Source organism: Cyprinus carpio, chromosome A21 (assembly GCF_018340385.1).
Source record: "Cyprinus carpio isolate SPL01 chromosome A21, ASM1834038v1, whole genome shotgun sequence".
Classification (NCBI taxonomy): domain Eukaryota; kingdom Metazoa; phylum Chordata; class Actinopteri; order Cypriniformes; family Cyprinidae; genus Cyprinus; species Cyprinus carpio.
Window position 1 is genome coordinate 3,798,621 of NC_056592.1, and position 13,766 is coordinate 3,812,386.

Below are 13,766 nucleotides of genomic sequence, written 5' to 3' on the forward strand. Positions count from 1 at the left end.
TTGGAGATCCCATTATTAATGTGATTAGAGTAGATTAAATTAGATTCAAACTTTTTGGTCATTACACCAGACTCTAGAGAACACAGAGTAATGAAATGCAGTTTTTCAGCATTTCATTAGAATTGAAAATAGTAGATTTTGGCATAGTGTACAGTGTGTTGCAGTATGATACACGATTAGAAATGCATTGATTTCCCAGCTATTGGAAGTATGAGATATCAGACTGATTTCATTTCTATATATTTTTTTGAACAAAAAAAACAAAGATTGACTTAGTTTGTTGCCAACCCTTACGTCCTCATGGGAAATAGCTCCAAAACTATTGATCCAGCAGCCCACTGCCCTGCTCCTTCCGCTGGGTGCGCCCCTCCCCCTATAACTGTTCTGTCCTCGCGGAGGAGCTCATTTGTGTGCATCTGTTGTTAAACACGCATAGGGAAAAACCGCGACTCGGCTCCCATCGTTCATGTTTAGAGCCGTTCAAAAAGAATCGGTTTTCGTTCGCGAACCGTCACAACTCTACATTTTCAGGGAAGAGAGCGGAAGGATGGCTGAAGACCCTTGGCAAGAGTACAACCTACCAACCACCACCACCGCTACCGTGAAACAACAACCGCTCGTGAATCAACAAATCAAATCCGGTAAGAAAAGGAGCCGAACCAGAGTAAACCATGGGCACTGCTTTCGCATCGCTCGGAGACAAATGATGGACTTGAAAAGAAATGAGGTTCGACTCCGAACTTGCAACATTTCTTTTGGATTGGTAAGTAAGATGCTGATAGTATTTCGCTAGAAGTTTGTTTTATCATTTTTGCGTATTTTTTCGGGAAGTTAAACATAGAAATGGTATCGAAGGCTGTTTCGTAAACGTGCCTAATGTTAGCGTGATGGCTACAACCGTAAGCGTGCTTTTGAAATTAGCTAGGCTGATAACGTACCCAGACAGATCCGAATCCGGTTTTTCACACTGTTATCTACCAAAGCCCGTCTCTACCAAGCTGATGCTGAGGTTAGCATCCCCTTGACTCCCATTCATTTTTTGCGTCACTTTGACAGCGGAATACTTTACAGTCTGAGAGCGTTTAAAGACTCGATGTTGTCCATTATTTATTTCTAAAGATACACGACAATGTATAAGGGCTCCATACCGTTCTATGTTGTTTAAAACATTATGGCCCCGTAAAATCCAGTTTTTGTAAAAAATGCTAACGATTGCGTCATAACCACTCGACAATCTGTCGCACAGTAAGAAATTACCGTACAGACAGGGAGGATAAAGCTCGCATGCAATCGGGTAGACGTCAGAGATATATGGCGTACTGGCGTTTACATTTTAAAATACTATACAAAATAACTTATCAGAATTACTTACTCCTGCTCACTCACGGGCCAAAGAACCTCCCCGCTCAAGCTCGCCGTCTCTGCAAGAATTAACGATGGCAGTTTGCGACGCACAGCTACTAGAAGATTTACCTCTGCTCAGACAGGTTTGCTGACGTCCATCAAGCTTAGTTTGAGTCTGCAGCGTCAGAAACGTGAAGTGCTAAAAAAATCGCTAAAAATGTGGCTTTCACCTGTCTCCGTCTCAATTGAGTTCCAATGGGGTCGTGCTGTGTCCATTTCTTTTACTGTCTAATGGTTTTCAGCTCCTCCATGAAAAGCCCAATTCCCTCACCTCACGCTCCAAGCTGAGGCTAAAATGTAACATTACCTAAGAAGCTTGAAATGTCTTCGATGATAATGAACCCGAGAGAGAGAGAGAGAGGCCCCGGCTGCGCGCGCCGACTCACTCACCTCAACTATATTCAGAGCTGTCTAGTCTGTTGGTCTCCGTTGTCCTCAGTTGTTTCTTGGTTTTTCTGTGCTGATAGTAAAATTGTTGTATGGCGTGAAAGCGTGTGAAAAGAGTCAATTGCGTGTGTCTCACCGTTGAATGCTTAAGAGGTGGCAGCTCTGGTTACGTTGGTTGGCGCTAGCTTGGTCAACCATCAGCTGTCTGATGTTGACCAATGATGTTGACAGAATGCTGTCTGTCAAATTAATTCAATTCAAATAAATGTTTATATACAACTCAAAAATGTAATATGAACAAAACGAATATGAACATATTCACTGGTACAGGGTGAAGGGGAGTAGCTTGAAAAGATAGTCATGTTTTCAAAATCCCCTTGACATCACCCAACGTTCCTCTGGAGGCAAAACGTCCTTTAGGCTTCGGCTATGGCTCTAGGGTTGTTGTGAAGGTAGGGGCGGAGAGCATAGAGACTATGCCGTTTCTCGTTTTGTTATCTAGAGTAGACCAATTCACCTTTATTGAGGCATACTGCCCCCATCTGGTATGGAATGTGGAGTATGACTTGATTTTTTTTGCCAGACAATGACACATGGCACCTTTAAGAGTGCAAGACTACTTTTTAGGTATTGGTGGTGGTAATGCATGGATATAAATTTTATGCTGATTTATATATGTATTTATAGATCTATAGATAAATTGTAATTTGTGTTGTTCCATACTTATATGCTTCAAAAAACAAATGTACTATGTGTCAATAAACTAATATACAATATAGATGGGCTGTGTTTTTTTTTTTTTTTTTGGATTAGCATTTCATATATAATATGCAGTGATGGTCAAAATTATTTGAACACAACATTTCCCAACAATCCTTTTGCCATTAATAAATGGTTTTAAGTCTGTTATTTTTTGCTGTAGTGTGTCAGCAGGAAATATCAGTCTACATTTCCCAACAATCATTTTGCCATTAATTGTAATAATGCAGTGAGAGTTTTGTCTGACAGCAGCAGTGCTTCACACAGACGATCTGATCTAGATCATCATCAGTCTGCTGTCTGGAATGACATAACAAACTGAGAGAGAATAAATCCAGAAGAACTGTGACAATGAGATGCTTCAAGAAACCTACTGTTTAATAGCATGAATGTCCTGAATTACATACGAGTGTAAAACCTGAATTGAAATGTCATTTAGAACTCAGAAAACAAGACACACCTTTTGAAATTGAAATAGTAGGACTTTATTGTTTTAAGAAAGATTTTATAGACTTTGAATGTCATACTCGTTCAGAACACCTGCAGCACAATTTCCTCTAGGGGGCAGTAACACTGGAGGACTCTATGGAAGGCTGCGCAAGAGATTTTTTTTGAATGTCAATAGCATGACTTCGGCCTCACTTTTGAAATGAAAACTGCTGCAAAATATCGTTTATAAATCTGTAACAAGACACAGAATTTGTAGCTGAGATAGAAGATTGTATTTATTTGAAACTAAATGGATCTATTGGTTTAATTTTCAATAGTGTGTGTTTCTATTATAGTTCTGTGGCTAAAACCACCATCAAAATGTTCTTCTAGAAACCACTAACAAGACACAACCCTTTGAAGTTGCGATGGAATACTGTTATGTTTAAAAAATAAAGTAATCCAGTGTGTTAACGGATTCAAAATTAATCAATAGTATGCATCCTGATTTACAATATGATAGTAAAAGATGGCTGTAAGTATTGTTCTTTGTACAAGTAACAAGACAAACCCATTTAAATTTACATATCAAACGGTATGTCCTTCTAAATTATTTAAACTTCTGCAATGTCAAACTTGGTCCAAAAACAAGTGCAATATGTTCCTCTAGGGGACGGTAAAAACTGCACATCTTTGTAATGCTTTGCAAGCTTTCTCTCAGTCGGTACATTTCAATAACTGTTTTGTTGTGCTATAGTTCTGTGAATAAAACCAACAGCTAAATGTTCTTTTTATGAAACAAATACTAAGTACACAGCCATTTGACTGAGAATTTATTATTTATTTATTATCTTTTTTCTCTTTGTTTTGCACTTTGCAGACAGTCCCTTTCCTGCACTTTTACATTATAAGGTCTATTAGTTATAATTCCTTAAGGCAGATTAAAACCAATAAAACACAATTGTGTGTGTCACTTCTACATTTGCAAAACAATTACAACTTACCGTATCTTTCTTGTCATTGTGCTAAATCGTTAAAGAATAACTGAGAGAGATTTCTGAGGCTGAATCTCTTGACAAAATGTCAAACGTCGAACCAACTTTATATCGGTCGTATTTGCAAGCCTCCAAGCACTAGACGTCACATTTTAAAACCTACCTGTTGCCTTTCACCATCTACTTATTAGCATGGCCATCCCCTTTCCCCTCTTTCTTTTTCTTTTTTTAGCCCCCGATAGCTTTTTTGCTTTATCCATCTTTTTCGAGTTTCAACGACATCTCACTAACGTTGGTGCATATAGCATACCCACTTTTTGCGCCACTGACTATAGAACTCAAAAACGGCATCCAGAGGCATGGTTGCGATCTACATTTTCCAAGTAAAACCTATTATTCCTCTAATAAACAAAAGTTTTATACCACACTTGTCATAATCAGAGCTATAATTTGTAAATAAATAATTGCTGGATTCAAAACAGCAATTAATAGGCGCTGTGACTGACACTGACAATACGTTTCCCGTTTTCCCGGCGCACTTCAGTGATGTCACTAAACTGTGACGCCACAACAAGCATCGTTCACAAGTTTCTGTATGGTTCTCGAGCCCTGGGAGAAAATGGGATGCTTTAAGGAAAATGTATAGCCTATATAAGTAATAGGCCTAACATTAAAAATAACAATTTGTTTTCATATTTTTTTTTTTTTTTTTTTTTTTTTTAAATATGCGAAATAGGCTATCTGACTTAATTAAGATAAAAAAATAAAAACAGAAGCACTCCATAACTCCACAAAAACAAAAAAATAAAAGAAACAAAACGTGCATTCTGTTTGCTCTCTTTATTTTACAAGAGCACAAAACAAATCTATTCAAAACAATTTTTCCAAAAAAGAAATTAAACTAAACAATTTTTATTAAAATTTTTATTTCAAATCTTATTTTTATTTGTTTTTTTATGTCTCAGCTGTTTCAATCGCGCCGGAGCCTGGCACATTATCCAGCAATTCAAACAATTCAAACTGCGTAACAGTGTTCAGAGCGTCACCCAGAGCTTCCTGATCCTCTGCTGTTCTCTGCTCTCCTTCATCCTGCTGCACTGAATCCACTGCTGCTTACACATTCTGCTGCAACACCACAAACTCTGATTCCAAAAAAGTTGGGACCCCTGTACAAATTTGTGAGAGTAAAAAAGGAATGGAATAATTTAACAAATCTCATAAACTTATCTTTTATTCACAATAGAATATAGATTAAACATATTAGAATGTTGAAAGTGAGAAATTTTTGAAATGTCATGCCAAATATTGGCTCATTTTGGATTCATGAGAGCTACACATTCCAAAAAAAGTTTGGGACAGGGAGCAATAGAGAGGCCGGAAAAGTTAAATGTACATATAAGGAACAGCTGGAGGACCAATTTGCAACTTATTAGGTCAACTGGCAACATCCGCCCATGTTTTTTTTGTTCTCACGGTCGGAATCGAGTTGAAAGTCACGTGACTTGGAATGACTCAAAACAATAGGAAAAAGAATAGGCAAAAAAAAAAACGTAACAGTCATTCAATTCAGGGCCATTACTTGTAACCCCTCTATGTTTTGCACTTTGGACCAACGTAGTCAGGGTACGTTTTTTATATGAGACTGGGTTGGTATAAAAAGAGCCTCTCAGAGTGGCCAGTGTCCTCTCAGAAGACAAGATGGGCAGAGGATCACCAGTGTCCCCCAATGTGTGCGACATATATTGGAGCAATATCAGAAAGAGTTTTCTCCAGAGAAAAATTGCAAAGAAGAGTTTGAAGTTATCATCATCTGACAGTGCATATATACATCCCAGATTTCAGAGAATCTGGAACAATCTCTGTGCGTAAGGGTCAAGTCTGGAAAACCATAACTGGGTGCCCGTGATCTTCCCTTTCGCCTTAGACGGCACTGCCATCACATACAGAATGCTAACTGTAATGGAAATCACAACATTGGGTCAGTAATACTTCCAGAAAACATTGTCTGGTGGAACACAATCCTCCACGTTGCCATTCGCCGTTGGCCAGCTAAAACTCTAATAGGTTCAAAAAAGAATACAGGTGGAGGCAACAAGAAATTGGACAACATTCCTATTCCGAAACTTGAGCAACTTGTCCTCCTCAGTCCCCCCAGATGTTTGGCAGACTGTTATAAAAAGAAGAGGGTATTGATGGGCCACACAGTGTAAACATGGCCTTGTCCCACAACTTTTTTGAGAATGTTTAGGATGCCATGAAATGTAAAATTAACCCTTATTTTTTTAGCCCTTAAAATGGATACATTTTTCTCCAGTTAAACATTTTGATGTCATCTAGTGTTGTATGTGAATAAACTATTTGAAATTTGACAACTTTCCACATCATTGCGTTCTGTTGTTTATATCCATAAGTTTGTACCAGTGTCGCCACCTTTTTTGGAAATTGGGGTTTGTGGATAATATATATTTTTTATTCTTATTGTTGAAATAAATCCAATATGCTCATTATTTTAACGTATTCACAGAAAACATTATTCCAGTACCAGGATTTTCTTGTTCACACAAACTCGCAGAGTTTTGTCTCAAATACTTTTTTTTTATTATTTGCTCAATACTACGTATTTTTATTGTGTGTAACTAGCAAGAGGGATATAAAGTGTAACTGTAATCCATAATTCTCTGGGTAATGATCCAGGATCTGAGTATTCGGTTCTGACTCTTTAAGCTTTTTCTGGGTCCGTCTTATCAAAACAAGTCCTAAGTTTTGTTATAGCCTAAGTGAACATTAGTCAACTCTTATCTTTAGCTGTAAGTTCTTCATTTTTTTCTTCTTTTTGAAACTGTTTGATTTTTTTTAAAGACATTTTAGCAACGTTTATCAACATTTAGTATTTAGTATTAACAACATTTTGTCAGCAGGTGGCAGCAGATTATCTTGCTGACCTTTACATTTGGCTTACAACCAAGCCACGGAGGTCTACAGCTCAATGCAAATTATTTTGGGGTTTAGTTGCATATGTTATAGTTGTAGTAGTAACTAAAAAATGTTTCTGCTTGTAAAAACTCACCTGTGTCATATTGCAGAATTATAGAAAGTTCATCAGGAACATATTGTGACGGTTTATCACTACACAGAAAAAACTGCCCAAAAAATAATAAAAAAAAAATTGCGTTATAATACATCGTTGTATACACTCACTAGCTTTTTTTTGTGGTTATGAGCACTCTTTGCAAAGCTTTCTAGTCTATAATCCATTTAGAATAGAATCTACTTTAATATATGCCCATTTCTGGGGAATTGGTCTTGGACTCCATGACATGGTCTGTACACAATACAATTCACATAACACAGTACATCAATCAATAATTTACGCATAAACATACATTTAAAAACTACAATGTTTTGCAGAACACCACCTCATCTTTGCAATTCTCTATTCAATAAATTTCACAGCAGTTGGCACAATTTTTTTTAGCTATTTGATTTACATATCAAATGTACTTTTTAAAAAATATAATAAAAAAAAGAATATTTAAAATGGCAGACCTGTTTTTTTTTTTCGCCAGACACACGTTGCAAATTTTCGGGAATGAAGTCTGCATATTTATGCTGGATTCACTCTCGAAGTACATAGTGATAACCATAGCAATAGACGGGACGAAATATGTGAAAATGTGCATTAAGAATAGAGCACCCTCACTGATTTCAGAAGCACAGTGATTATTTCTGGAAGCTGGTTGATACGCTTTTAATGCAAAACCTTACACAAAAACAAACAACATACAAATGCACTAAATAAAATAATTGAATAAATGCATATTTACAATTTAAGGTTAAGCACTTAACTAAAATAAGTAAGCTTTTTATAAAATAAATAACTATAGAAAGCTGACTATAATCGCTTGCTTTCCATTTAGTGAGAATTAGCCTACTCCTTCCTCACCTTGATTAGAAAAAAAACAACTCTTCTGGTCTTCAGTAAGCTAACACGTTTGAGTTTGTGTAGAGTGGTATAGTACACGAATATCTGAGCCTGAGAGCAGAGTCCAATTTCACAAAAGAATACTATGTATATTTAAAAGCACACCAGTTTTGTGTAAGTGGAGGAAATACTTGCTATTAGAAATGCTATATTTTTTTTTTTTTTAATGATCAAAAATCAACTCACTTGAGCAAGTGCATAACCAATCAGCAGTGCATGAAGTGGGCCGGTACGCAGTAAGTCCTTCTTTCGTGCTAACCGCTCTTCTGACCTGTTACACATGTTGTAAAGCGGTCAGTGTCCGTTAGTGGATCCAGAATTGACACATAAAGCACACCACCCAGGAGGTCATTTGAAACCGGTAAACTTCTGAAAAGTTCAGCATCAGTAAGAGAAATGCATTAGTAATTAAGTTCAAAACAGCGCTAATGAGAAGGGTCTGGCTGCAGACTTGCACTTGCATTCTCAGACTTGCATTCTCAGACTTGCACTTTCCTTTTTGGCTAATTTTGTGCAAAACCTCTTTCAAATGTCAAAAGGCTTCATTTTTAAAACCACCAATGCACCATCGATGCAGTTAGTTAGCTTACCATCTACATGCTTGAGAAGAGTTGATGGATCGAGATTTGATAAGCTGGCTAGTTTGGTCTCCCGAGGAAAGCACAGCTTACACTGCACAATAAAGCTGAATATGGCCAGCGGGTTCCACACTTCCTTTTCCTTCGAGTTTCAACTTCAATATATAACGGGGTTTCGTTTTTTCAGCGGTGTCCGGCTCCACGAAACTAAAACCCGTTTTTTGGTGCGTCTGCATCTTTTGTGATTTTAGCGCCAGTTTTTCCCTCCTGCCATTATTATATCCCTGACATAGTTTCCAGGGAGCGATTTATTTATTATTATTTGTTTATTTATTTTACTCCGGTAATTAAATTGGTTTAAAATTGTGCGAAGTACAATAACTTCAAAACAAAATCTAAGTAAGAAATAGTAAAATTACGGATTTACAAAGCATACTTATACAAAGTAGAAGTACACAAAAAAAAGTACTCACTTACATGTAACGCGAGTTAATGTAAGTCGTTACTTTCCAACCTCTGGGAATTTGATATTTGAATAGCATCTTAATACATTAAGCATATTAAGTTTTTATGTTTTCTACGGGAGGAAAACGCTTTAATGAGAGACTTTGCGCATTGGCATTCATATTCTGCTGTGTTTTGTGGCCACGGATTTGCGGGTCTTTTTTTTTTTTGCTTGACCGGACCCCTGTACGTGATGTTACTAATTTAGTTTTAATTAATCGTTTTAATCACCACAGCGTCTTGTCTCCACTGGCAACATGCACGATTTGTGTTGGTTGCAAGTGACGTCGCAGGTAGCTGAGTAGTACAAGTGGCGATTGCAAGTGACTTCGTAATTTAGTTTCTTTTTTCTTGTCTTCAACACCTGGCTGCTGTTGTAAAATGTTGAGAGATTCAAACAAAAAATAAATAAAACAAAATATAAAATAAAGACAATGCAGAGAAAACACAGACGAAGTGCAAGTGTCTGAGAGTGCAAGACTGAGAGTGCAAGTCTGAGAATGCAAGTCTGAGAGTGCAAGTGCAAGTCTGCAGCCAGACCCTTTTGGCGCTAATGCAGAGAAAACACAGACGATTCCATCAGAGATGGTACGTTCATCAGCAGTAACTACACTTCAACCGTATTTAAATTAAGACCAAAAGAATGATTATGAAATTACATATAAACATGTACATGAGTACTTACGTGGTCAAAATGCATTTAATATAAAATTTAAAACTATTATCCGGTTTTCATTAATTTTTGCAATCAACATGCAATAAGCATCCAAAAACATTATATTTAGTTTTATTTATATTAAAAAAAATTTAAAAGTATATATTTCAGTACTCTTTTTAAAATTATGTTAAAGTGGCCCTTTTTTCAGGAGGGTGATGTTAGTTTATATTTTAGTGAAGTGGTCAAGAATTTGGTCAGTTTGACAGCAAGCTTGCTCCTGAAGTGACTGGTTTGTTCTTTGGTCTTGTGTCAGATTTTATTTGAGTTTGTGTGTGGAGTAAAATTTTAATTAAAACTTTAAATGACAGTTCAGTATTTGAAAAAACACCCAGTGTTTGTTAGGTCATACTGTTTAAAATTGTACATTTTTAAATTGTTTTAAGTTTTAAATGTGTTTGGTTACAGTTGCACAATTACAAACAGTCTTCGAAGAAATAAAAATGAAAGTAATCTTGGCCTGGTTTCTCAGAAATGTTCTATTTTAATGTCAGTCATAACTTAAGCATTCATAACATATGTAGAGCTAAAGTTTAACAGACAAGATTTAGCAAAAATGCAATTAAATGCATTTAAAACCTCTCACTCGTGAAGACAAAAACAAAACTAAACGAGTTTGACCTGTATGAACAACATTGGACCCCTTTATCTTTACATGAATGGAGCGCTAATGACAGTAAGTCATGCAAGTTTGGAATGACATCACATTGAAATTCAAAAAAAAAAAGAAAAAATCTTCTAAACCTCAATACAATTTTATGCAGTAAACCCTGATTAAACCACTTTTGTAGGTCTACAAAACAATAATATCAATAATAACAACAACAAAAGTAATAATAAAACACTTTTTTTTACAAGAATGTCAGTTTCCTACATTTCATTATTGACAGTGGCATTTATGAGAGAGAAGTACAGTATGCATTTAATGCATTTGTAACGTACTGTATTTCACATCTGTATACAGAGTACTTTTAAAATCATTATTTATTCAAAGCCACTTAAGCACATATTTGGGAGAATGGCATTATTTCTTGCAATGGTTTAACACATCTAAACAAAATAATATATTTGCACTACACTCTGCAGCACACTTTGACCATATTTAAAAGACAATATAAGTAATTATGAAATTACATATAAGATCTGCTTAAGTTCTTCTTAAGTGGGTCAAAACACTATAAAGTTATTAAACAATTATTCATTTTCACTTAAGTCCAAGTAACATGCAAATGAGTGTCCAAAAAAAATCACTTTCAGCTTGTACTTAAGTACATTATTTATGTTATAAATTATGCTAAAGTGTACTTATTTTTTTCACAAGAGTGATGTTAGTTTACACACTGTGAAGTGCTAAAATTTTTAATGAAATTTATAGTATGCTTAATCTAAAGTGACGACTGATCAGTTTTTGTTTTGTTTTTTGGTCTTGTGTCAGATGTGGAATAACTTAAAGAAAAAAATTAAATGACAATTAATGATTTTAAAAACACCTGTGATGTTTCCTATTAATTCCTACTAAATTCGAATTCCCTTCTAATTTTCATTTAATGGGTTTGGTTAAGATTTCAAGACAAACACTTTGTGTGAAATAGAATGGGAACTAGTCCTAGCCTGGTTTCTCAATAATGTTCCATCTTAAGGTTGGTCATACCTTAAGCATTCTTACTGTATGTAGAGCTGTAGTCAGTCAAGATTGAGCAAAAACTACATAATTTATTGTGAGAAAACTCTTATTTGTGTAAAACCAAAACTAAACTAGTTTGACCTGTATGAACAACAGTGAACCCCTTTTGTCTTTCTATGTATGGAACACAGAAGAATGTAAGTCACAAAGGTTTGAAAAGACATTATCGTGAGAAAATGAGACAGTGTTCATCACCCCCCCCCACCCCCCACCCAGTCTTCTGATGAGCTATAAAATGAGCGCTGCAACAGACACGTTATCTCATTCACCTCCTGATCAAAGATGGATGTGCAAATCTCAATTTTTCTTCTCGTTTTTTTTCTTTCTTTTTTTTTTCATTTCTGCAGGTACAAAAATACAAATCGGTTCTGTAATGTTACTGGGTACAAGTTAGATGTCTCTCGCTTAACACCTCTGTCTTTTTAATTACTAAAGGACACTCTCTCAGCTGTTATGAGTGCACAAGTCTGACGGGCTCTTGTACCCAGACAAGTCAGTGTCTCACTGGATTTTCCAACTGCGTCAGCGCAACAGTTACTGGTAAGTCCCGTATAATGGATTTAAAGGTACTATTATAACTGACTGACACAGAACTTCTTTTCTGGACGGAATTTTTAATTGCACACATAGAATGTTCTATATCTATTACTGAAATCATTATGCTAATTTAAATTTAAAAATGTGTTAAAAAATGAGAAAAACACTTTTTTTTTTTTTTTTTTTTTTTTTTTTTTTTTACTTGTGGTCTTACACCTTTGGACCTTATAAATATTAGAGATCATATAATATTGCAAAGATTGTACTTCTGATACACTATTGGACATGCTTTCTGTGTTGACATATTTATAAATACATTTTCCATCAAATTAATGTTCAGCTGAGCTGCTCATTCCTGTATCACTCGTGTGTTTTCAGTCAACACTACTACAGTGAAGGTTAGAGGTTGTGCTCCATCTGTCTGTCCAAGTGGAACCATCAACCTCGGCATTGGAAAAGGCTCTTCTCAGTGCTGTAGCACTGATCTCTGTAATTCCCAAGATGCTCCAGGTATTGTACTTTACTGTAATAGAGCAGTTTATAGAACATTTAAGAAGAAAAAAAAAGGATGGAATTTGATTGAAAACAAATGTTGCTTATACAGGCAGAGCAAATTGTTACTTTTTTTTTTTTCTTTTTGCGAAATATCGGGAACACAAAATGTTTTATCTATGGTCCAATGAGCACCTGTAATGTTGTGTGCACAGTAAGACCAGGAAGATGAGAAAGCAAATCTATTTTCCCTCCTGTAGATCCCACTAACGCTCCCAATGGAAAGAAATGTTACTCTTGTGATGGGAATACCTGCTCAAACACAGTGAGCTGTTCAGGGACTGAAGACCGCTGCTTTAATGCAACAGGTGAGAATCTGGAAAAGAAAGACGCGTCATTATCTTTCTCTTTTTTATGTTTAAACATTTGATACAGATCATGTAAAACATTGGCCAACTTGTCTCTGACTCAAACTGTTTTCTTCTTCAATCTTTTCATCAGCGACTATTGGAGTCCAGCCACAGGTTATAAAAGGCTGTGTCTCTAAATCTCTTTGTGATGCCACAAAACAGATTCCTACTCTAGGAAGTGTCTCGTGTTGTGAGGGGAACCTGTGTAACAGTGCTCAGAGCGTCACTCAGAGCTTCCTGTTCCTCTGCTGTTCTCTGCTCTCCTTCATCCTGCTGCACTGAATCCAGCAGCTCTAAACATTCTGCAGCTGCAGCAAAGATACAATATTGTGTGCTTTACAAACATATAGCTTGTATTACCTCTGTACTTTCTTTGATTTGGTGTGAGGAATTTAAAAAGATATGCAAAATCTGATAACTGAAATATATATATTGTCTACACAATATTAACATATTGAAAATGAATTACTTTAGATTCACTAAATGTTTACTCAACCCATTCCTGTCAGAAACTGCAGAAGGATGTTCCACTAAATCCATGTGTGATAGCAGATGTCTGTACCACAATAACACCTTTGCAGTTTTATGTAGGCCTATTTTGCTATATTGGTAAATTATTTGTTTTAAGAGGACATCGGATGCCCAAGTTGGTATGATTCTTTCTGTGTGTGTATTCGGTGGCGTGTTACCATCAAAAACAAGACTAATCCACTTCGTCCTCATTGGCTGTAATGTCAGGAGAAAATGAAGAACACCGGTTTCACACCGCAAACTTGAGCTTCCTGTTAGTGCTTTATCATCGGTGGTTGTGTCCACACACTGCTAAGACACATTTATATGCAAACACCATGTAAAAGTGAATTTTGCATCCAATGTCCCCTTTAATATGT

General features: G+C 36.1%; 1 long non-coding RNA gene across 1 annotated transcript; it reads left to right on the plus strand.

The window, feature by feature from the left end:
- Positions 1–743: 743 nt before the first annotated feature.
- LOC109086047 lies at positions 744–12,870 on the plus strand. The gene is made up of 4 exons (XR_006162893.1): positions 744–763; positions 11,873–11,977; positions 12,353–12,484; positions 12,727–12,870. It is a non-coding gene; the product is annotated as an uncharacterized LOC109086047 (long non-coding RNA).
- Positions 12,871–13,766: the final 896 nt, after the last annotated feature.